Source organism: Notamacropus eugenii, chromosome 5 (assembly GCF_028372415.1).
Source record: "Notamacropus eugenii isolate mMacEug1 chromosome 5, mMacEug1.pri_v2, whole genome shotgun sequence".
Lineage (NCBI taxonomy): Eukaryota > Metazoa > Chordata > Mammalia > Diprotodontia > Macropodidae > Notamacropus > Notamacropus eugenii.
In genome coordinates, this window is record NC_092876.1 from 70,311,708 (window position 1) to 70,330,213 (window position 18,506).

The following is an 18,506-nucleotide window of genomic DNA, read 5'->3' on the forward strand; positions in this document are numbered from 1 at the left end:
CAACCCTGACTATTAATCAAGAACTTGGCTTCCATCTTCCATAGAAAGGGCTTTGTGATGAGTTGTCTGGAAATGGAGTTAGCAGTCAGAAGCAGGGAGGCTCAGACTCGGGTGGGAGCGGAGTGACTCTTGGGGTGTCCAAAGCAAAAGATCTGCAGGAGGTGATGGGACTGTGGGGAGGAATCCTGGATTGTTGCTCAGTATGCTCCTCTCCCCCACCTCATTAACAATTCAGGGGAAAGGTTTTTTTCCCCCAAAAGTGACTTTGGAGAGGAAGTCCAGCCCCTTGTTCCCCAGAGAGGGAGGGAAGGGAAAGGAGGAGGGTGAGAGGATTGAGCCTGGGAGACCCAGAAAGGTTTCAATTAGCAGCAGCAGGGAATGGAAAATATTATAATGTTATGTAAGTGGCCTCATTAGGTGAAGGGGGGCATGGTTCCCCAGAGCTTCAGGGATGAGAGGTGGGGGGGGGGGGAGAACTTTAGCTCTAAGGGGATAGGAGATGTCCAGGCAGAGGATGCTAGAGATGAGGACAGAGTGCTCAAGGCAAGGGAGAGAGACTATGTCTGAGGGGGTGGAAGGAGATAGAAACCAGCAGGAATAGAAGGCAGTAAATTTAGGGGATAGGGATGGGGACAGGATTCAGGGGATGGTGGATGGAGGTCAGAGGTTAGGACAGGACAGGACACAGAGTTCAGGATGAGATTGGAGACAGAAAAGGTAAGGGCTGGGAGAGACAGGGAGTTTGGAGGAAGGGAATGGGGACAGAGGATTCAGGGAATGGTAAAAAGAGAACTCAGGATGGGGACCAGAATAGGGAACTGCATTGTGGGTAGAGATTATCCTCTGGGAACCAGTTGTTCTCCCACTGTCACATCCCATTCTGCCTCCTGAGATCCAAGCCCCATACCTCCTCCCCTCCCTTGATTCCCGCCCTCCCTCCCCCACTTCACCCAAACACTTTGCTATGTGAATTCTATACAATTCTATACAACTCCAGAGTGTAGGGAACCAATGGAGACTCTTCTCCCCTGGGATACCAAGGGAGGAGCCACATCCATTCGATCCATGAAGATCCGCCCCTTCTCCCCCATACACATTTTGTAGGCCAGGGGAAGGGAGTAGAAAGTATTGGAGAAGGAGGAGGAAGAGGAGGAGAGCAGGACAGAATGATTGGATCAAGTCAGGAAAGGAATGGTGGAGCTGAGGAGAAAGCCCCAACTCAAGGGGACAGATGAGGCTCCAAGGAGACTGCCTAGAATTGGGGGTGGGGGAGAGAGAGAAGAGAGGAGACCTTTCTCTCAGAGCAGAAAAGAGCCACAAAGAACCTTGATCTAGCCCGGTAGTGTCCAACTCCAACAGAAATGAGGACCACTAACGCATGCCCAAGGATCCCTGCGATAGGCACATTGACTTAGTTTTAGTATGTGATGATATCTGTTTTATCATATTTTTATTTATCTCATAAATATTTCCCAATTACAGTTTAATCTGGTCCAGGCGATGTGTTTGACACTTACACCCCATTTAATCCAGTATCTGTTCCTTATTTTATACTGAAGATCTAGAGAAGGGGAGGGGCAGAGAAGCTCCAGGAGGGAGGGGCAGAGAAGCTCCAGGAGGGAGGGGCAGAGAAGCTCTAGAGGGGGGGAAGGCAGAGAAGCTCTAGAAGGGGGGAAGGCAGAGAAGCTCTAGAGGGGGGGAAGGCAGAGAAGCTCTAGAAGGGGGGAAGGCAGAGAAGCTCTAGAGGGGGGGAAGGCAGAGAAGCTCCAGGAGGGAGGGGCAGAGAAGCTCTAGAAGGGGGGAAGGCAGAGAAGCTCTAGAGGGGGGGAAGGCAGAGAAGCTCTAGAGGGGGGGAAGGCAGAGAAGCTCTAGAGGGGGGGAAGGCAGAGAAGCTCTAGAGGGGGGGAAGGCAGAGAAGCTCTAGAAGGCGGGAAGGCAGAGAAGCTCTAGAGGGGGGGAAGGCAGAGAAGCTCTAGAGGGGGGGAAGGCAGAGAAGCTCCAGAGCAGGGGTTGGGGGGTGGAGAGGGGCTGGAGTGGCAGAGCTGTAACTGTAAATGTTTAACAACTAGTCCCACAAAAAGTATGCCGCACTTTTACATTTCGTATGAATAATTAGCATTTTTTCCATCATTTTAAGTCTAGACAGTCAACAAACAATAAATCATGTCCTGATTTGTAGTGTTTGCCAGCTTTGGAGCTGTTGATGCTAAAAAGGTAACCTTCATTCTAGGAGCCGGCAAGAGCTGGCTCCCACCCACCCTGTGACAGACCCAATGTCACACCACCATAGGTCGTGACCTGGCCATGAGAATCCAGACACTTCCTGGTCTTGGACCTGCCCCTGCCCCCTGGGCCTGGCCTCTTCTGTACTTGCTTTCTCCAAGAAAAAAAAAATCCCAGTTTACACACAGTTACCTCCTTCTGTCTATTCACACACACACGCACACACACACACACAGCTCCTCCTGCCTTCTGTCATTCCACCTCTTGCATCTCTCCAGCTTTGTCAAAAGGCCACCTCCAGGAAGTCCTCCAAGCTATGGTGGGCATAAGAAATAGTGAAAAAGACAAGGGCCTGGAATTCAGAAGACCTGACTCTAAGCCTTGGCTCTGCCACTGACTGACTGAGTGACCTTGGATAAAGCCCTCCTTGGTTCTCTCTGGTTTTCTGATCTGTATAATGATGAATTTGGAATAATCTCTAAGAACCCACATTCTAACGTTCTTTCTACCCCAGTTCTGATATACTATTTTCTGAGGTCCCTCCCAACTTTGATATTCTGTGTTCTAAATCCCTCCCAGCTCTGACACTGGGTTCTAAGGGCCCTTCCAGTTCTACTATGGATTCTGAGGGCCCTTCCAGCTCTGACACTCTGGGTTCTGAGGGCCCTCCCAGCTCTGACATTCTGTGTTCTAGGGCTTCTCTCAGCTCTGATGTTCTATGTTCCAAGGACCCTCCCAGCTCTGACATTCTCTGTTTTTTTATTTTAAAATCAGGGGCTGAATGGTTTTCTAGGACTCTCCTTTGGAGGCTCTGAATGTTTCCTCAGGTCCAGGGAGGCACCAGAAGTGTCAGGCCTGAGGGGAGGACGTGGGCCTTAACTACTCACCCTGGGGCCCTGGCATGTTTGTAGCAGCCTCCCCAGTTGATGAAATGGGCTTGGGAGAGAGCTCATTTTCTGGGCTGAACAGGGAGAGCCCCTCTGATTGGCTGTTGGCCCAAGGCTTTGCATTCCATATCCCAACTGACCTGGAGTCCAATTTGTAGCTTGGTGCATGAAACCACATGGGTCTGGGCACCTCAGGAAAGAGATGTCAATTCCTTCATCTTCACAAAGATAGACCCAGCGGGAGGAGAAAACTTTAGGAGCAAGAAAACACCACCCTGCGGTGTGACGCTGGCTGATGCTCTTCTTCTCTGCCTGGATTTCCCCCAAGCAAGACTGTGGAGTTTCTAAAGTAAGCTCCCTGCTCCTGATGGAATGTCAGAAACATTAAAACTGATCCCTGCTTCAGCACCCCCGATGACCCAGCCTGGAAAGCCAAGCCAGCCCAACTCCTCCCACCAAAGGATTGTCCCTGGAGTGAAGCTTCCTGCTGCTTTGCCAATGAAGACCTGCAGTGTTTACTAAGAGTTTGACGGAGGTGGAGGATGGAGAATCTTGGATCTCTCCCCGCCTCCCCCCCAGGAAACAGGTGAAGAAGGCAGGGGCTGCTGGTTCTGCAGAATGCTTAGGCTTTGCCCCACCAGCCAATTTCTTCAGTTGTTAATGGCAGGGAGAATTAGGTCAGCAGGCTCCTAGCCCTTGGTCATCCACAGGTTACCTGGGTGACCTTGAGCTAGTCACCCATCTGGCGCTCAGCCCAGTTCCTGGTACACAGTACGCTCTCAGTAATTGTTTCTTGACTTATTTCCTCTGGGCTTTCATTGATTCCCTTAGCCTATATAAGGCTCAGCAAAGCCTGATGTGAACCAGAGCAAGTGATGGCTTGGGTGGGGAGGGCAGGGGGAGGAGAGGTGTTCCTGGCAGCCTTTCAGCCATTCTCAAGACACCTGTGGACCCAAGGGACTGGAAACAAGTGAGTTTCACCTCCAATGTAGACACTGAAGGGAGGTCCAGCAGGGCTCCATGTCCCTGATGCCTGGGTCCTGTGATCAGAGAGATCAAAATGGGGAGCAGCGCTGGGAGATCACTCCTCAGCCTGCGCAGTAAGGAGCAGGGGATGCCAGATGCAGGGTCTGTCCCTTCCATGAAGGCCAGGACATAGTGCTGAGGCTCCAGTGGCACGAGTTCCGGGGGAGGCCCTCTTTTGCCTGGGACGATGTTGAGATCTGATTCTTTCCCACGCTTCAGCCTCTTGAGTCTCAGGCAAATCTAATAACCTCAGGTTATAAAGGAGCCATAGCTGGCTCTCCTGAGGTTCCTTCTGTTTGCCATAAATAGAAATAATGAAGGAAGAGTGGAGGCTAGCATATGGGGACCTGGGAGCTGGCCCATCCCTCTCCTAACCCCAAGCTTGCATTTCTCAGGCCTGGACTGACCACTGGGCCCTGGATCCCCCTCTGGGATGCATGGGAGTAGATTAGGGAGGCCCACTCTGCTGGGTGACCTCCTGTCTGAACCTTAGGAGCTTAGGGGCTGGCACAGTATCCAAGGGATTGAACTAGGTTGGGAGAGGAGAGGCCTCACAAGCTCAGGATCCTCTTGCAATTCTGTCCAAGGTGGGGTGGGTGGGAGAAAGGAAGAAATCTCATCTTTGTCCAGCCCTGGGAATTCCTTAGCTTAAAATTTACACCTTCCAGGGAGATGACTCTGCCTAACTCCCTCCTCTCACTTTAATTATTCCATACCCTTTTCCTGAAAATCTCATGCAGCCTCTCAGAAAGATCACTGGATATAGAATCCAAAAACCTTGACTCGAGTCCAGGGCTGGACACACTAGCAGTTGTACCTACAACAACTTTAACCTTCCTGAACCTCAGTTTCCTTATCTGTGAAGGAGGGATGATGATGTATCCACTAACCATCTCCCAAGGTGGTCATGGGGGAAGTGAGAGTTAGGATTTTAAGCCTCCCTTTTCATCCAGATTTCCCCAGGCCCCTAGCCTCACCCCTCATCTTTCTCACTCAGGTTTCTTCTGCCTCCCAGCATTACACCCAACTGCCCCAGTTTTCAGAACTTTCTTAGGGTGAACAATCCCTAAAAGGAAGAGATTTTCAGGAGAGGGTACACTAACTGGGTTCAGTCACAATGGCAATAAGCAGACACGAATGGGCAAGGATATGTTCTGGAAGAAAACTGTGGGTGGGGCGGACTGATGCCTACTTCTGGGCAGAGGAGAGGGTCCTCAGCCTGACATCCAACTAACTGCCAAGTCCTTGGGATGCTTCCTCCACATCACCTTCCCCTCCTGTGCCAGGCCCTCGTTACCATCCACCTGGATTATCATCAACAGCCTCCTAATTGTCCTTCTCTTCTAAGACGTTCTACACAGATTGAGAGAGTTATCTTCCACAGTACAAGCATATCCTTAGTTCTCCTTAGCTCAAAAGCCTTCAGTAGCTCCCTATGCCTGTCTGGTAACAAAAATACCACCATATTCCTGGTTTTCCTATGTTATTGCTTCTCAGGCCCTCAGCTAGACAGCTCCCTGGTGCTCAGATATCCCCTAAGCCCCTTATCCTGCTTTTGCTTCAACACTGTCCTATGGCTGGAGTGCCTTCCCTCTTCTAGCCAAGAAGTGCCTACAAGGTGCTGCTGGATGCTAGGGATAGACAAACACATGAATCCTGCTCTCAAGGAATTTACCTCCTTCTAAGGAGAATAAGACATATTTGGAGAAGTATAATTCAACGTAAATTGAGAATGAGAAGATTTGGGGAGAGGGGTCTTTGTGCAATCGGTGGAGAACCTTAAAGAAAGTCAAAGATTCTGAGAGGGAGAGATATATGAAGGAGCATATTCATTCTGGGCTGTGTTAAAGCATGGTGCTGGTACATGAGAGTTGGGTCCAGTTGGACTAAACATAGAAGGAAGAGAGGGTGGAAACTATCTGAATAAAGAGAAAAAGGCGAAGTTGGATTGTGGAGGGTCTTGAACACCAGGTTCAGGACTTTGTGCTTTCTCCTAGAGGCAAGAGGGTGTCACCAAAGGCATTGGAACAGGGAAGTGAAGAGGTTAGAGCCCTTTAGGGATGGCTTTAGCCCTAGCACCCTGAGCTCATCTTTGACATTGTGACCAACTGAACAGTTAACATGAGGATATTTACTTTGCCCTAACACAGCAAGGACATAATGCAAGAAGGATACAGTGGCATCCAACTTCTCTGGACTCCATTGCCTGCCTTGCCTCCATTTTGGCAGTTGTGTAAAAGATGAGATGGAGAGGAGAGAGAGAGAGAGAAAGCAGGGAAACCAGTTAGGAAGCATATCAATAGTTTAGGTAAAAGATAATGGGGTCCCCAACTCAGTTGGTGGCAATGTTACTGGAGGAGGGACCAATGGGAGAAATGTGCAGTTAAATCAACAGGGAGTATGCTGTGGCTGTATGTGTGTGTGTGTGTGTGTGTGTGTGTGTGTGTGTGTGTGTATGTATGTATGTATGTGTGCGCGCGTGTGTGTGTGCGCGCGCGCTCATTCTTGCTTCCATGAGAGAGGCAGGAGGAAGAGAGAGAAGGATAGAGAGACAGAGAAAAATGATGAGAGGGACAGAGAGGCAGGAGTGGATGGTGGGGGGAAGCGTGAGTCAGCACTAGAATGGAAGACCAGGAGTATAGTGGGATTTTGGGTTCTTTTTATTTATTTTAATGTATTTTTCATTTACAACATTCAGTTCCACAAGCTTTTGCGTTCCAAATTTTCTTCCCCATCCTCTTTTCCCAAGACAGCTTGTAATCTGACATAGGCTCTACATAGATATTCATATTAAACATTTTCACATTAGTCGTGCTATAAAGAAGAATTAGGACCAGTGTCAGGAGCCATGAGAAAGAGGAAACAGAACAGAAGAGAGCAAATAATACGCTTCCATCTGCATTCAGACTTGGTCATTTTTTCTCTGGCTATGGAGAGCATTTTCCATCACACACCTCTTGGAATTGTCGTAGAACCTTATGTTGCCGATCAAAGTCATCGAACGCTGTGGCCGCCTCTGTGAACAGTGCTCTGCAGAGGTTCTGCTCCCCTCACTCAGCATCAGTTCATAGAAGTCTTTTCAGGTTTTCCAAAAGTCCGCCTATTCACCATTTCTTATAACACAACAGTATTCCATTACATTCATATACCACAACTTGTTCAGCCATTCCCCAGCTAATAGGTATGTCCTCAATGTCCCGTTCTTTGCCACCACAAAAAGAGCCGCTATAAATATTTCTGTTGACGTGGGTCCTTTCCCCATTTGTATCTTTTTTTTTTTAAATAAGTTTTTGTTGGTCTCTTGTTTTCATATCATCACAGTTTTTCTCAGCGCCTTCCCCCTGCCTTTTGCAGATAGCCATTCCATATAACAAATATTGACAGTTTGAAAACCTGTGCCGTGAGTCACACCTGTGGACCAGGTCCCAGCTCCGCCAAGGAATGGCTCAGGAGCATCTTCTCATGTCTCCTCTTTTGCATGCTGCTTGATGATTAGACTTTTGCTATGCTCACTTTTGATTTTTTTGGTGTAGTTCTTTTCACTTACGTTGTTGTGATCATCATGCAGAATATTTTGTTGGTACAATGGAGTGTTTCTTGAAAAAAGCCATGTCTCTGTGTGTAGAAACATATTTCCACGAGTAAATTTTCCTTCTTAAGAAATAAGTTCATCAAGGTAAAAAATATTTATTAAGCACCTACTATGTGCCAGACTCTGTGCTAAGCGCTGGAGATTCAAATGAAGGAAAAAAACAGTCTCTGCCCTCAAAGAGTCTAATGCAGGAGACAGCGTGCAAGCAACTCTATACAAATGAGCTAGATACAGGCAATTTAAGCCTATAGATCTTGTCAGAGGGAAAGCATCAGGATTGAGGAGAACTAGCAAAGACTTCTTGTAGGAGATGAGATTTTAGCTGAGACTTGAAGAAAGGCAGAGAAGGCAGGAGGCAGAGATGAGGAGGGAGGGCATTCTAGACATTGGGTCCAGCCAGGAAAAATGCTTGGAGTCGGGAGATGGAGTGTAGCCTTTGAGTAATAGCAAAGAGGCTAGTGTCACTGGATCCCAGATTTTGTGGGTGGAGGGGAGTGAGGTTATAAGAAAACTAGAAAGGGAAGAAGGGCCATGTTTTGCAGCTCTTGAAAGGTCAAAATGGATTTTATATTTGATCTTGGAAGCAACGGGAAACTATGGAGCTGGTTTTTTAAAAAAGTGTTTATTTTTATTTTCAGTTACAAACATTTTCCTTCCCTCCACCCATTCAGATGGTAAGAAAGATGATACCAATTATACATATGAAGTCATGCAAAACTTATTTCTGCATTAGCCATGTTCTAGGAAGGGGGGCAAGAACAATAAAGGAAAAATATGCTTTCATCTGTATTACGAGTTCATTCGTTTACTATCTGGAGGTGGATGGTACTTTTCATCTTGAGTCCACTGGAGTTCTGGTGGGTCATCGCATTGATCAGATTTACGAAGTCTTTCATAGGTGTTTATCTTTGCAACAGTGCTGGGTTTTTTTGTTCTCCTGTTTCTGCTTATTTCCCTTTTCATCAGTTCACATAAGTCTTCTTGGGTTTCTCTGAAATCATCCCTATCTTAATGTCTTACAGCACAATAGGATTCCATCACATTCATGCACCATACCTTATTCAGCCATTCCCCAACTGATGGGCATCCACTCAGTTTCTAATTCTTTGCCACCACAAAAGAGCTGCTACAAATATTTTGATACATGAGTCCTTTTCCTTTTTCTTCAATCTTTTGGAGTTTATTGAACGTTGGTTGGAGGGAGAGGGGTGACATGCTTTCACCTATACTTTAGGAAGATTGATTGGATAGCTGAGTGGAGGTGGACAGGAGTGAGGCAGGGAGGGGATGCCTGCTGGCATGAGGGGAGGGGGGCGTGCACTGGGGGGGGGTGTCAGAGGAGAGAAGAGAGAATGACAGGACCATTATTTCAAAGGAGAGTGAGAAGTGAGTGATGTCAGAGGAACCTTCCCAACTTATTAGGCTCCCATGCTCACTTTGGGGAAGGCTGCTTAGAAATCTCTCCAGTCTCTCCAATCTTCTCCACTTCCTTACCCAGGAAAGTCCTAGGAACTTAGAGATCTGACTTGATTTGTTTCACTCATCGTCAAAGATCCTTCAGCTCCCCTGCAAGCACTCATGGTAACCAGGTCATCGAACATAGAACAGATTTTATTTAACACAGAAAGGACTCCTGTGCAAGCCCTAAGCACATCAACAGAGTTCTCACTTTCCATAAATCTTTTCCACCAAGGTTTTTTACTGTTCTTGTAAGTGATGGTACCACTCTGGGTGAGATCCCAGTAGAGTGCAGTACTTTGGCGTTCTCTGTCTGTTTGTCTGTCTCTCTGTCTTTCTCTTGTCTGTCTCTATCCCCTCCTGACTGGGAAGCATCTTTCTCCTATAGTCCGAAGGATTCTTTACACACAGGAATGGTTGATATAGAGGGACAAATTAGCATGTACTCACCCCCATCCCTGCCTAAGCTTGACATTGCAAGAGCCCTCAAGTCCTGCTTCCTCATCCTGCAAGACCCAGGCTAATTCCCATCTTCTCCATGTTGGCTTCCACGATTGATGCATCTACAAGGACTCTCTCCCTTCTTTGAACCCCTAGAGATCTTTGTATAGTCCTTGTTCTATCCTGTGGTTAATGTCTATTGGCCCTGTCCCTACTGCCATCACACAGGATAGGGACAGAGACTGAACCTGTGATTTTCTCAGCATGGGGCATTCTCAGATGAGAAAGCTCCCTCCACTGATGCAGTCTGCTGCTTCTTTTCAACTGCCAACTGTAAGCCCAGGTCACACAGTCAGTGTGTATCAGAGACTGGACAGGGGCTCAGGTTTTTCCATCTCCAAGGCCACTTCTCTGCCTGATACAAAGGGGTTGCCTTGGGCACATGAGACTGAACTATAAGGAAAAGAAGCGTGATAAACTAATTTGAAATAAGGGGATGAGTCTCAGCCAAGTTCAGGATATTGCCCAGCTCTCCAGAAATGTTTGTCAAATGAATGAACGAATGAATGCATGATACAAAGAGCCAGAGAATGAGAGAGACAGAGAGAGACAGAGAGAGAGACAGAGACAGACACAGAGAGAGAGAGAGAGAGACAGACAGACAGACAGAGAGAGAGACAGAGAGACAGAGAGAGAGACAGAGAGACAGAGAGAGAGACAGAGAGAGACAGCGAGAGAGAGACAGAGAGAGAGAGAGAGACAGAGAGAGAGACAGAGACAGAGAGACAGAGACAGACAGAGACAGACAGAGACAGAGACAGAGACAGAGAGACAGAGAGCATGCACATGAGAGACAAACATAGATAGGAAAAGACAGGAGAAAAGAGAAAAAGGGAGAGAGAGGCATCCAGAGGCATACACAGAGAGACAGAGAGATCTAGCCAAAGATCTATATATAGAGCAAAGAGAAGAGTGGGGCACGAGACAGGACAAAGTTGTTCTTCAGGGATTTGTTATGTGGGGAAAGGGAGGCATTCCCAGAAACTGGCTCTTGCCGTCTGTTCTGAGGTCGAGTGCTTGGTGCCTCCTTGTGGTGAAGTTTGACACCCACACCTACCATCCCTGTCCAAAGATAGATAGCGCTCATATCCCCAACCTTGCCCAGCAAAAGAGAAAAGGGGTGGAGTGCAGCACCACTGCTGATTCAGGTTGATTCAGGGCTGGGAGGGCCTTTAGAACCCAGAATGTGAGAGCTTAGATTGTCCTTAGAACACAGAATGTGAGAACTTGGAGGGTCATTAGAACTCAGAATGTGAGAGCTTAGATTGCCCTTAGAACACAGAATGTCAGGGCTGGGAGGGCCCTTAGAAGAGAGAATATCAGAGTTGGAGGGGCCTTAGAACCAAGAATGTCAGGGCTGAGAGGGGTCTTAAAACACAGAATGTTGGGGGGGCAGGCTTAGAGACCCTTCTCAATATATAGATGGAGAATGAAATTCAGTGTTGAGAAAGTGCTTTAAAGTGGTTCTGCCGAGGAATGATTGATCCATTACAGCCCTAGACTCTTGTCCTTTGAGAATGACCAAATGAGGAAGGATCTGGACACCTCTGAGGTGTCAGTGGGAGGAACCAGAGGCCGAGGGGGGCACCTGCTATGGAGATGCAAAAGAAATCCTAGTGTGCTCTGGCACAGTATCACAAAGTGAAAAAGTTTGTATTAGCCAGAATGGCCTTATTGGGTCATAACTAGGAGTGATCTGATTGGGGTTTTACTTGACAGCCAGGCCCTTACAATCCTTCAACCACCCAGAAACTACTGAGGTTAGGACTCAGCAAGAATAAGTAGTTTTTAAACAAGAGGTTGCCAGGTGGCAAGCCTGGAGTCCTCTCTTGCTTGTGTTGGCCAAGTCACCTTGGCAGGGGTCTTGTGCTTGTGGTCCTGGGTGCTCTATCTCTCCCCACAAGGTGACGTTTCTTCCTGAGGGTTAGCCTCATGCCACTTATCCCGAACAGAGTTTGAAGGGTACAAAAATTCTTAGTTATGGCTCTGTGCTATTGTCCAGTCATTTCAGTCCTGTCTGACTCTTCATGACCCCATTTGGGGTTTTTGTGGTAAAGACACTGGAGTGGTTTGCCATTCCTTCTCCAGCTCATTTTACAGATGAGAAACTGAGGCAAACAGGATTAAATGACTTGCCCAGAGTCATTCAGCTACTAAGTATCTAAGGCTGGATTTGAACATGGGTCTTCCTGACTTCAGGTCCATCATCCTATCTGCTTCTCCACCTAGCTGCCCTGTTACGGGCTTTGTACCCAGTTACTTAAGTGGAGATTTCCTCTACACAAAAGGATGCTTCAGCTTAGCAGATTATTCAGTCCGTCCTTGTGGATTTTATAGAATGCCCTTTCCCTCCTTAAGACACTTCAATGGCTCCCTATTGCCCCTAGGATAAAATACAAATGCTTCTGTTGGACATTTGAAACCCTTTACCATCTGGTGCCAACCTGTCTTTTCCAAATCCATCCACATTACTCCCAAGTTATTCATTCTACATTCCAGCAAAACTGACCTGCTTTATCTTCCCCACTGACTCAGAGTGCATTGCATTCCAGGACTCTGTCCATCTCTTACCTCTGAATCTTTGCACAGGTGGTTCCCTTCCCTACCCCAACCCTCCACCAAGGCTCACCTAAAGAGTTACCTCCTGCATAATAAGACTTTTCCCCATTTCCCCAATCATTTGCTCTACACTTTGGCAAAGATCTTGGAGTGGTTTGCAATTTCCTTCACCAGCTCATTTTACAGACAGATAGGGTAAAGTGACTTGCCCAGAGTCACTCAGCTAGTAAGTGTCTGAGGCTGGATTTCAACTCCGGTTTTCCTGATTCCAGACCTATCACCCTATCCCCTGCACTCCCTAGCTGCCCTGTTAGAGCTCTTTGAGATCACTAAATGTATTTACTTGGCATATGTTTTTATTTATATCTCTGAACATGTTGTTGCTCCCATTAGATTGTGAATTTCTGAAGGGATGTGTTGATACTTCTTTCTCCTTTGCACTTAGCATGGTGCCTGGCAAGTGGCAGCTGCTTAAAGACATGCTTCAATTGGATGCCAGGGCCTATAATGGGCAAGAAGAGGCAGCATCGAGCTGGGAATTAAGGAGACTTGGGTTTGTGTTCCAACACTGCCATATATTCCTTTGTGACCTTGGGTAAGTCATTTCCCCTCCATGGACCCCTAGTCTTCTCTTTATAAATAGAGAAATGTTAGAATGATGGGTCTCTAACATTCCGTTCTTCTGTTGCATCATTCCTATCCAAGGGGAAGGCATGCAGCCTCTGTGATGGATCAAAGGAAGGAGCCACTGGAGTGCTCACTGAAGTCTAGGAAGCCACTCACCCACCCACGACTTGAATGACTCAAAGCCTGGAGGGGCTGTTACTCTGACTTCCATAATCCTGCCTGGCTCAGCTCCACCATCTAGTGGACTTCGGGGGTACCTGCCCAGCTCAACCACCAGCCTTGGAGTTCTCTGTCCAGAGTACTGGTAAATTCTCAGTTCTGACCTGGGAGAGGCTGTTAATAGGTCAAAAGTCTCATGAGAGAAGCTTTCAGGGCAGCTTAGAACAAGACCAGGGGTTTTAGATTGGTCACAGTTCAGCCAGGACACAAGACTCAAGTTCCGAGTCAAAAAAATATCTCCACATTCAGGCTACCCTGGTCAGACTCTGAGACAGGGAGGTTCAGTATTGCTCCGTCCTAAGAAAATGAGTGTGGAAACCTCACAGTCCAGACATTCTGCAGTCCCTGGTTATCACAGCTCAAGATCTTGTGTTTTTGTAGGCAACGATTGTGGCTCATGCCCAAGAAAGAAGGAGGACAGAGTCCTGGAATGCATTGCACTCTGATGCCCATTTCTACACATTCTGAGTCAATGGAAATTGCTATGGTCATGTGGAGGACTTGTTGCCATTTTTTGAAGGGTGAGATTGTGTGTGTGTGTGTGTGTGTGTGTGTGTGTGTGTAGGGGGGAAAGGGGTGCAGGTGTGAGGTCAGGAAAGTTTGTATTCATGTGAGTACATCTATCCTCAGTTACTCTTTTCCAGTCCCACAAGGGCTTGCCCTCTGTCTGTGGGAGACACCTTAAAGGTAGATTAAAAGAGGAGGCCCAGCTTTGAGATGATACAGATTGCACACAGTTAGTCAGTCAGTAAGTACTTATTAAGTACTTACTGTGTACCAGGCACTGTGCTAAGCCCTGAGAATACAAAGACATTGTACCTGCTCTCAAGGAGGCAAAATATAAATAAGTATACCCAAGATCTATGTCATTTCAGTTACATCTGACTCTTTGTGACTCCATTTGGGTTTTTTTTGTTGTTGTTGTTTCGTTTTGTTTGTTTTTGGTAAAGATCCTGGAGTGGTTTGTCACTTCCTTCTCCAGCTCATTTTACAGATGAGAAAACTGAAGCAAACAGGGTTAAGTGACTTGGCTAGGATCACATAGCTAGGAAGTGCCTGAGCCTGGATTTGAACTCAGGAAGATGAATCTTCCTGACTTCAAGCCTGGCACTGAGCCACCACCCAAGATGTATGCGTCTCTCTGTCTGTCTCAATCTGTCTATCTAGTCTCAGCCAGAAGACACTAGTGGTAGGGGGAGGACCAGGAAATGCCTCTTGTGGCAGCTAGGATTTGGGCTGGTCTTGAAGACCAAGAGGAGGAAAGAGGATTCCAAGCATGGCATGGGGGCCATCCAGCGAGAATGCCCTGAGAGATGGAGTGTCTTGTGTGAGGAACAGCACGTAAGTCTGCCTTTGTAACCAGACTGTAGAGGATGTGGAAAGAAGTAAAAAGAAGACTGGAAGGGGCCAGGTTGTCAAAAGGAGTTACTATTGGATCCTCATTTTTATCTGAAAAATGAGCTAGGGAGAGGCAGGGCTTGAAATGAGTGACCTCCAAAGTCTCTTCTGGCTTTTCGTCCTGTCTGCTGCTTGTGCTCCCACCCCTCCCCTTCCTCTCTCTACGGATGTTCACCTCGTTGACTCATTGATTTTCCCCATTTCCATTCCACATCTCTAAGTACTGAACCCACAGCTAAGTGCAGGTTACAGACCTCTCAGTGCCAAAGTCTCCTCCACAGAGCTTTCCCTGGATTATTTAACTCAGTACAATTCAGATGCCCAGTGGAGAGCGGCCAGCCAAGGTTCTGTCTGGATCCTGTAGATGCCTGTCAAGTGTTTGATTCTCCTTGCTACAGCCTTTCAGAGGGTGAAGTCAATATGTTGCATTTGTCACGTCCACGAAATCCTGGTGACTCAGAAACCATTAGGCAACCCCATGAGCATCACTCCCACACAACTGACCTCCTTTTACACAGGAAGGAAAATAATTTGGCAGAAAGCGCCTACTCACCACCAAATAAGATCTCTCTCTTCTTTCTTCCTCTGGCCTCTCTTCTCCCCTCATCCCCTCTCTCTTCCCCTGCTCCTCTCCTTTCCTCCTCTCTCTCTGTCTCTCTCCCCCCTACCCCCTTTCCTTTCTTTCTTTCCTTTCCTCCTCTCCCCTGCCCCATACACATGCACAGAAACCAAACAGATTCATATTTAAGAAGTTGAAGGTGGAAAGGGAACAAACAGTACAATCCCTTTTGTCACAAATAAGGAAAGTGAGGCCCAGAGAAGGGAAACGATCCACTCAAGGACACAAAGAATTAGTTGGCAGAGTCAGGATAGAAACCAGGTGGACTTCTGACTGCTAGCCTCACAATATGCCAGCCATCATACTCTATCCCACATGGATCTGGGATGAAACATTTTCCTGATTCATTTTAAGTGTATAGCAATGGTTAAAAAAGAGACTTCAGAATGGCAAATGTTCCATACATTCAATTCCAGGAATATTTATTAAGCACCTACCGTGTTCCTGGCACTGGGAATACAAAGATGAAAAACAATTTCAGGGACAGCCAGGGGCACCATAGTGCACAGAGCACTGGGCCTGGAGTCAGGAAGACCTGAGTTCAGATCTGTGCTGACACTTAACTAGCTAGGTGACCCTGAGCAAGTCACTTCACCCTATTTGCCTCAGTTTCCTCATCTGTAAAATGAGCTGGTGAAGGAAATGGTGAAATGCTTCAATGTCTTTGCCAAGAAAACTCCAAATAGGATCATGAAGAGTTGGACATGAGTGAAATGACTGAAACCTGGCTTCAAGGAGTTCCTAGTCTAATGGAGGGTGGGGAGTAGGGATAACACTTGTACTTAAATTAGTAGGATGCAGTCAATAATGTATCAATAATCAATAATCAAAAAGTCAATAATCAAAGGGAAGGTCCAGATTAAGGGCAATGGAAAATTCTAGGAGAGAGGAATCAGTGGAGGAAAGGAGCTCAGTTACAAGAAATCTAATGGGGGCCTGAGGTAGGGTGGTCACCATGTGAAGTGTAGGGAAGGGGACAAGTGTGGAGACAGAACTGGATCAGGACTTAGCAGTTTATTAGATGTTGTGGGGTCAGGAAAAGGGAAGAGTCAAAGATGTTCGTTGCTGTTCAGTCATTTTCAGTTGTGTATGACTCATTGGGATTTTCTTGGTGAAGATATTGGGAAAGTTTGCCATTTCCTTCTGAGGCTCATTTTCCAGATGAGGAAACTGAGGCAAATAGGGTTAAGTGACTTGCCCAAGGTCACCCAACTAGTAAGTGTGTGAGGCCAGATTTGAACTCAGGTCTTTTTGACTCCAGGCCCGGCGCTCTGTCCACTGTGCCACCCAGCCACTCTATGGTCAAAGCTAAGTAAACTGAGTAAAACATAAGTGCCTGGGAAGATGGTAATATCTTCAACAGGAATAGGGGAGAGGGGCAGGTTTGGGAGTGAAGATGACGTGTTCAGTTTTAGAGAATATTGATATTGAGACATCGACTAGATATGCCAGTGAAGCTATCTGGCGTCGTCATAGTTGTGGAGCTAGAAGAGACTGTGAAGGCCATCCAGCAGGTCTACTCCCCTTATTTTGCCGATGGGGAAACTGAGGCCCAGGGAGTTTAAGAATGTAACGTCCCAGATCACCTAATAAGTGGCAGAGACTCCAAATTTGCTGCTGTTTCCATTGCATCACAAAGCAGAGTGAGGGGTCAGGGAAGACACTTGCATTGGAGATACAGATTCCCGGTAGAAAGTAAGGCTGAAGAGTTGTGTTCTGGGGGATCCTTAGGACACTGACTCTCTACCAGTTCAAAGGGAGGTCATTTTGAGAGGCCCTGGCTTGGATTTAAAGGACTTTGGTTCAGGGGTGTTGTGAGGCTCAAAGGAGATTTAATGGATAGAAAGCACTTTGCAAGCCTTAAAATGCTATATAAATGACAATGATTACTATTAGTCTCTGGTCTGATCTTCATTCCTTTAGCCTTTTCTTGCTGAATTTGAGCAGTTTATAGTGGTGTGCTGGTAAAATGTTTAACAACCAGGTTGGGAGGAGGGGATAAGCACAGAAACTTTTAAATTTAATCTGCATTAGCAGTGTTTCTTTAAGCCTAGATAATCAGCAAAACAAGAAATCAAGTCCCAACGTGTACTGATTTCTGAGGTTGTAAATGCTCACACTGAAAATTCGCACATCCCCTGCCTGGGTTCAAATCCCGGCTTACGCTGCTGTGTGATGGGCAAATCATTTAACTTTTCAGGGCTCAGTTTTCACATCTATAAGATGAAGACTTCATGGAGCCTAGGTAGAAGGTCCCTTTCAGCTCTAAATATTCTCCGATTTTGTAAGAACGCTGTTTTTACATACTCAGTTTTAACATTGATTGATCTCCCTGTCTTTGGGCACTGGCTGTGCCCTCGCTATACGGAGGGCATTCTCTCCTTATGGAATAGATTCTTTTCTCTAATACACAGTACAAGTGTCAGGATAGGGCCTAGCCAACCTGCTTCTGAAGCTAGGGGCCACTGGAAATTAATTTCTATTTGCTTTGGGTGCACTTGGTATTTCTCTATGTATGTGTTCTTTTCCCTGAAAGAATATAAGGATCTTTAGCATGGAGACTCTCATTTTTGTCTTTGTCATTTCATTGCCCAGCACAGTAAACAGTCGTCACTTCATAAATGCACATGATGAATTTCACTGTGTAGATGAACAAAGAGTAAAGACTCATACAGTTAAGATTCTCCCCTGCCCCATCATAGGAACATACATTTAGAAGGGGAAGGGAACAAGCATTTATTAAGTACCTGCTATGTGCTAGGCACTATGCTAAGCACTTTAAAAATATTATCCCAGGGATCTTAAGAGACCTCATTAGAGATGAAGAAACTGAGACCCAGAACTACCAGAATTGACCAAGATCACAGAAGTATTCGGTGATGGAGCTGGTGTTTTATACAGAATTAGAGAATTTCTAAGTTGGAAGGAATCTCAGAGACTATCTGGTTCAACTTGAACCTGCAAAAAGCCAATTCTGCGATGGCAGGTGGTCATTCTGGTCTGCTTGAGGGTTTTTGATGAAAGGAAAGACATTCAATGGAATCTTCTGACCCTAGGAGGAAAGATCTGCTAGCCCACCATGATGGACTCTAACATAAATCTTCCCACCGCAGGTGGGGTTAGTTATCTACAGGTGAGGTAACTTAATCAGTGCTGGAAACTGGAGAGATCTTACTGCTTTGATTAAGGTGTCTTCCATCTTCTGGAAAGTAGTCAAATTCCAAAGTAATCAATGAAAAAGAATCTGGATTCTTTAACCATGGGAATAATAACATGGTAGAGATGCTTCCAGTGATAAAGGTGGCCACTATGACAGATGTCCACCATGGGCAGTTGGTAAGAATTTGTTGGTATCTCCAGCGCTGCTCAGGGCAGAGGATGTTCCCATCATCAATGG